The sequence below is a fragment of the Sprattus sprattus genome, assembly GCF_963457725.1.
Source record: "Sprattus sprattus genome assembly, chromosome: 8".
NCBI lineage: Eukaryota > Metazoa > Chordata > Actinopteri > Clupeiformes > Clupeidae > Sprattus > Sprattus sprattus.
In genome coordinates this window covers 13740422-13746631 of record NC_137927.1, presented here as the reverse complement: position 1 = coordinate 13746631, position 6210 = coordinate 13740422, and the positions used below count along the sequence as shown (strand labels likewise).

At 42.1% G+C, this 6210-nt stretch overlaps 1 protein-coding gene across 1 annotated transcript in view; it reads right to left on the bottom strand.

Moving 5' to 3' along the window:
• The window catches only part of spon1a (spondin 1a), a gene marked incomplete at both ends in the record, with an annotated part of 80464 nt that overhangs the window by 14515 nt on the left and 59739 nt on the right, over positions 1 to 6210 (bottom strand). The gene's annotated exons all lie outside the window — the stretch shown is intronic.

Sequence of the window (6210 nt, the reverse complement as noted above, 5' to 3'; positions counted from 1 at the left end):
CTCATAAAATCTGTATAAATATTTCAATAACAGCCGCTGGTACCCGGGCCAGCTAATGTCATAGGCTTCAGGATGCTTCTCTCTCTGTCTCTCTCTTTCTCTCACTCGCGCTCTCTCTCTCTTTCTCACTCTCTTTCACTCTCTCTCTCTCTCTCTCTCCCTCTCTGTCTCGTGCCCCACAACTAACGCCCTGTAGTGTCGATGACTGAATAGAGGCCATCTATATGATCAAGCTCTTCAAAGCTTCCTGCAAAAGCCATTCTAGCAGACTTTTCTCACATATCCTAGTCCTAGTCGGACCACCTATGTCAAAGGTCTTCCATTTCTGTCTACCTACAGATCTTCATCTTGTACTTGTAGGATATAGCTCATATATTTGCCCATATGTAACATTGAGAATCACTTGTGCTAGTCTTCTGTGGCAATCAACATTATGGAACATTAGGAATCCTATTTTCAGTTCCACGGTGTAGTGATGCAGAGTTTTGGACCTGCTGTGTCAGTTTCCAGTGAGTGACATCCATATGTCTAGCACAGGAGTTATAAAACCCTGACGGCACCAGCGGAGGCAGGAGGTGGAGTGTCAGATGGAGCTTCTCCCTGTGTTCTGCCGCGCCTGGGCCTTGCCAGAGCGTTCCCTAACATGACAAATCATCCCGACGTCGGGAGAAGTCTAACATCAGCAGCTTGTCTCGCTCAATGCAGCTGGAACATTTACGGGAGTAACGTCAGAAAAGAGACAGAGAGAGAGAGAGAGAGAGAGACAGGGGGAGGAAATAGTGAACATCTCAGCAAGCCGAGTGCTTTGTCTGTTACGGCACAGACTCATTATGTATGCGATTTATGGCACCGCATTTTTTTTCCCCACCGACCATGAATCTCCGACGCGGGCCCAGGCATGGGAGTGGTTGGCATGGACATAAACTCAGACGAACGAAACGTGGGGCTCATATTGTTTCCCAGAAGGGGGAGGGTGATAAATCGCTCCGAGCAGAATTAGTCTATTGGTTCGGTGATGAATGAGTCTCACGAATTAACATTACGCCAAACAGGACTGCTGAACCACACAGCACAGAGGATCCTGAGAAACCCAGACTTTAGAATCCGAGCTACAGAAAACGGCGCACAGTGACAGGACTGTTACATACGATGAATGAACTTCAAAAGGCAAAGTGCAGGATCCTATACATGCAGACAAGCTGAATCAAATGCTCAAGTGTCATGATGGAGAAAGAGCCCGAAGAGCCTGAATCAGATAGGTGTCCATTAGTCCATCTGATCTCCCTGTTACGCACAGTGCATTTCATAAATGGGTAATGATAGGTTGACTCCCGGTGTGTCTCCCAAAAATAATTACACAAAGAACAATACTATATTACACACAACCCCCACCCCCTGCCTCTCGCCTTTTATGTCCGAACTTGCTCATGCTGTTTGAATCCATGGTGTGGACTGTGCGGCTAGAATAGCAGTGTGGTAATTAAGACAGTAAATGAGCTGTGAGCTTACTCACTACACTGCTTTGCATGCTCTCTCTCTCTCTCTATATCTCTCTCTTACACACATAAACCCACACATATGCACAAACAATCAAAATCATAAAAATTATTATATTGTATTGAAATATATATTCAGATGCACACCACACAGATGTGCAAGCATAGGACCCGTGCAGTAGAATACATCTACACTATTCTCGCAGCCATGCACAAAGGCAGAAGTCAGAGATGAGGTTCTTGGCAGCTGGAGTGTTGTTGAAGGGTGGCTGAGCTCTCCATTCCCCCCCGCCCTCTGTGCACAAGCACCCACCCCTCCCTTCTCCCTGGAGCCCTCAACGCCAAAGTGTTGGCCTGATTTACATGGATTTTGGTGCTTTTAGATGCCACTCTCTCGCAACAGGGCTCTCACAAACAGGAGGCAAGTGCACTGTCAGATATCGACGAGTACAGTTCAAAAGCACTCTAAATACAACACAACGCTTATGTTTTCCTTTCCTTGCAGGATCATGGCTAAGTCATGCTCTGTACACAATGTATGCGGTAGACCATCTCTCAGCTTTGTTCTAGCATGCTTCAGTCTTCCCCTATTGAAATAACAGAAATTTTAACATCTGCTAACATCTTCTAATCTGCTAACACTATGCACATTATTCACCATACCATAACGAACTAATTTCATTTCTCAACCAGTCCCTCTCTATGACAAATGTTTCTTTCCTTTCTCTCTTTTTTCACTTTTAGGGTTAGGGTTGTAAGGACATAAAAAATGTTACCACGACAGAAAACACCAGGCTGGAAGGTCTACATGTATATGTGTCTGAGTGATAAATACTGCAAAAATCACAATTAATCTGACACCATTATATATTAAATTACCTACAATATTACCAAACAATAGATATGCCAATTGGAAGATCTTAATTAATGTAATGGCATGACGCACAAGTAGTTATATGAATGGTTAATGAATAAACAGTATTTGTTAATACAATAAACAGTGAGCTTAAATGTCACAAATGTCAGTCAAATCCAGAACATGGACATTCCCAGACTGAATTCTGCCTTATAGGGTGAAGGGATGGTTTCAATGCAAAAATAGCAGTTTGCCTATATATCGTCAAAGCCTATCTTCTATCAGGCAAGTTTCACTAGAAATTAGAAGTACGTTTTTTTTTCCTTGGACCTGATGCTTCTTGTGTGGTACGCGGGTCTCAGAAACACCATCTGTAGCGCAGATATAGAATGCCAGCCACATCCACAGAGGGGGGTCAACACCAGCACCTTAACAGACCAACAGCGGGTACAGGGGATGTTCATCTTCCACAACTCCCACTGTCAACACTGCCTAAACATCCCACCGCTTGTTGCTCTGTTTTACTGTTGCATTTCAATGTTGTTCTTTCTCTCAGCGGCCTCTGAATTACTATTCTTATTCTCGCTTATTAATTCTGTAAACCAGACAGCTTGCGCTCCTGCTTTTGAAGTCGTGGCGAGAGAATAAGTGGGATTTTTGTGCTGCCTTCGCAAAAGCCTTTCGGCAGCCCCTAACTAAACTTATGATTTCGGTGACTAATGATGACCATGCTACGACCTCTCGGTGCAGAAACATTTATAGCGCGCCTAATGAAAGACACGGGCTGAGAGAGAAAACTGTGGAGAAAAGAGTCGGCCTGGAGAAATAAGCTCTAGCCAAGCGCCCGGGGTGGAATTGCATACGAGGTTGAAACAATGGATGGGAGGAAGTCTGAATAGCGCAACCCTAGTTCAGGTCTGATGGTGCTTCTCTACCAGGGGCCCTGGAGTGATTCATTATGGTGCATTACTCACATGAGAAAGAGAAGAGCCTCTTGCAGAGCCCATTTCTGGCTAAGTGGACGAGGCTGCGCTGTGTGGTTATTTGTACAAGTTGCCTTTGGGAAAGGAGCTGATGCGTGCCGCACTCTTGATCTGTAAACCGTGTTTCGGCATCTCCTACCCATTCGCTCAGTCACTTTAAAACCCATTTGATTTAATTCAGTGGGGTATGATTCATCTCAGTGAGAGAAAAAGCCCCTGTACGCTAATCGCCTGCTCCCCCCCCCCCCCACCCTCTCCACACCTACAGTCCAACTGATGACATTTTAAACATGGCACTTACCTAAGTCCCACAGTGAAGAGTACCTCAACGGGGTTCTTGTGACTAAGCCTTTTAGATGAAATGGTAATAGGTCCGCATTTGGGGGAAACTATATGCAGGAACTCAGAGAAGTTGAATTATGTTATTTTCCTTTGCTGGCAAAAAAAATAATTAAATAAAAATTGAGTCTAAAAAGTGACAATATCTTGCTTGTGTGCTTCTGCCATGATTGTTTTTTTTATACATGTACATTTTTCTGAGTGTTAAAAAGCTGGTGTTTTGACAATATCGGATTCTCAAATATGTTACATAGCTTGCCTATAAGCAACACATGCAAGCCAGATTAGCCCATAGCGATGCATCGCAAAATAATCACATCCCCACAATGTGACTTTCAAATCAGGCCACTGTGGGAAATAAGCCTATTAACACTAATAATGTTACTGCCATTAGTCATTTGGAATTAGAAGGCAAGCCTGGTGAGTAAACTCAGTAGGGATTACACCGCATACAGCTCTATTTTAAAATCACAGTCAACATGATAATACTGTATGTTCAAATTATTAATTGAATGGACTTAATAGAAGAACTTAAGAATAGAAGTAAAGTAAGACTATTAATCGCAGTGATATCCTCCCCCTATTGGTTAATCTAAAACTACAGCATATTTGATTAATTGATTGGCCAGAACCAATGGTGTACTTATTTGTTCTTCTCTCTTCATTAGTACACACTCTTTAACCTATTCTCTTTAACCTATTCCCATCTGTTGTTTTAATGTAATGCATACAAGCCAGTGAATGTCAAGATGAACATCTGTAGGCTGTGCTCCAGCACTGGTGTTGGTATTAGCCACTTGAATGCCCACTATCATACGTGTGTTCAAAGTTGTTTCTCCCATGTCAATTAAAAAGCCCAAATTCCTTTTACACTCTTGCAGAAACACCATTATTATCCAAGTTCACTGAAGCCACTAACTATGATAACTCAATTTCCAATGAGCGTTGCACATACACTTTGAAGGCTGATTAAAATAAATAAGGGCACAGAGATGAGACTCACTTGAATGTGACCAGGTGAAAAACCGACAGATATGTAACAGCAATAACCTGAGGACTGGTTACAAGGAGGATGGGTTCTTAACCTGACATGATGCTCACCACCTTTAAACACATTTAAATGTAGCTTTCTACATCTGTATGTCTCTAACTACCCAGCAGTCTAATCATCCACCCAGCCAAAACAAACAACTCCTAGTTTTTATACTCTCTCATACAAAATAAAACATTGTAGAGCAAAACGTTGAGGCCATTAACATAGCCACACATTGAAGCAATGTATAATTTATATATATATATATATATATATATATATATATATATATATATATATATATATATATATATCCAATAGGCTAAATATGTGATTGAGGACGTACTGTATGCTTCAATTTAACTCAAGACATGCATTCTGTATCCTGCCAGTGGAAATAAATTGGTCTTGCATGGTCTCCCTAAGGTAAAAGAGAGAGGCTGTTACAAATGAAATCACACTTTTTTCAGAAAAAAGCAGCGCTGGGCTACTCCTGTCATGCAAACCAACCGTATAATAATTTCCCTTAAAACATTTGAATGGTCCATCTGCCTCAGCATTCATAACTGGATACAGCCTCTGTTTCTGTGGGAATTCCTAATATCAGCCGTTCCTTTGTCATAAAAGAGCAAGTAGATTTGGCTGATTACTAAGGGATTAGCAGCACAGTCGATTTCTACCTCACAATCTAGGAGATGTGCTCCCTGAAATGACAGGTGGAGGGCAACTCAATGTGTGGTAACTGAATGCCATCCAACCGCAAGGACATTTTTTAAATCATCACCAGGCAGCAGATTAAAATCCTTCCATAATAAAACATGGCAACCTCACATTTGCATACGATGAAAATGTTTTTTGAAATCCACTCTAACTGGTTGCCACGTTTCCTGGTCCAAGTTCAGGTTTGTGCAGCTCAAAAAAACCACTCTGCCAATATTTGCTTCAATCTCACCTCCATTTGTGTGACAGCCTGCTTTGACTGTGAAAATCCATTGTGGCTATGCCCAGACAAGGCCAAGCCTAATAAAAATATTTGTACTTTTTCCCCCCGTTTCTATAATGTCTACAGCAATGTCTCTCCAAGGAGCCCACAGATGTTCAAAATGTCTCACAGCCTGAAGCAACCTTTGTCTGTAAAGGTCTTAATTAAGATGAAAAAAAGGCAAGGGCATAGAGTGAACATGGCCCTGATTCACAGGAAGGCTTCTCTCTCAAGTAGCAGCTGCAGTTAAGAGGCTTTTTTTTGCATTTCCCATCTGATAACAGGAACAAGGTTGGAGCATGGACAAATAAAATGAACCAGGCGAAGTGAAAACAAAAAATAAAAAAACAGGAAACCATTAAACAATTTTACATTTTCTCAGGCAGGTCTCTATAGGAAACTAGTTTAGGTAGCATCTCTGTGGTCCTGGCCATGTGAAGGACAGATACATCTGTGTCGTTCCCACTAGCTATACAGAATATGCACCATGTAGTTCTGTGTTCTGGACCGGAATACTCTGC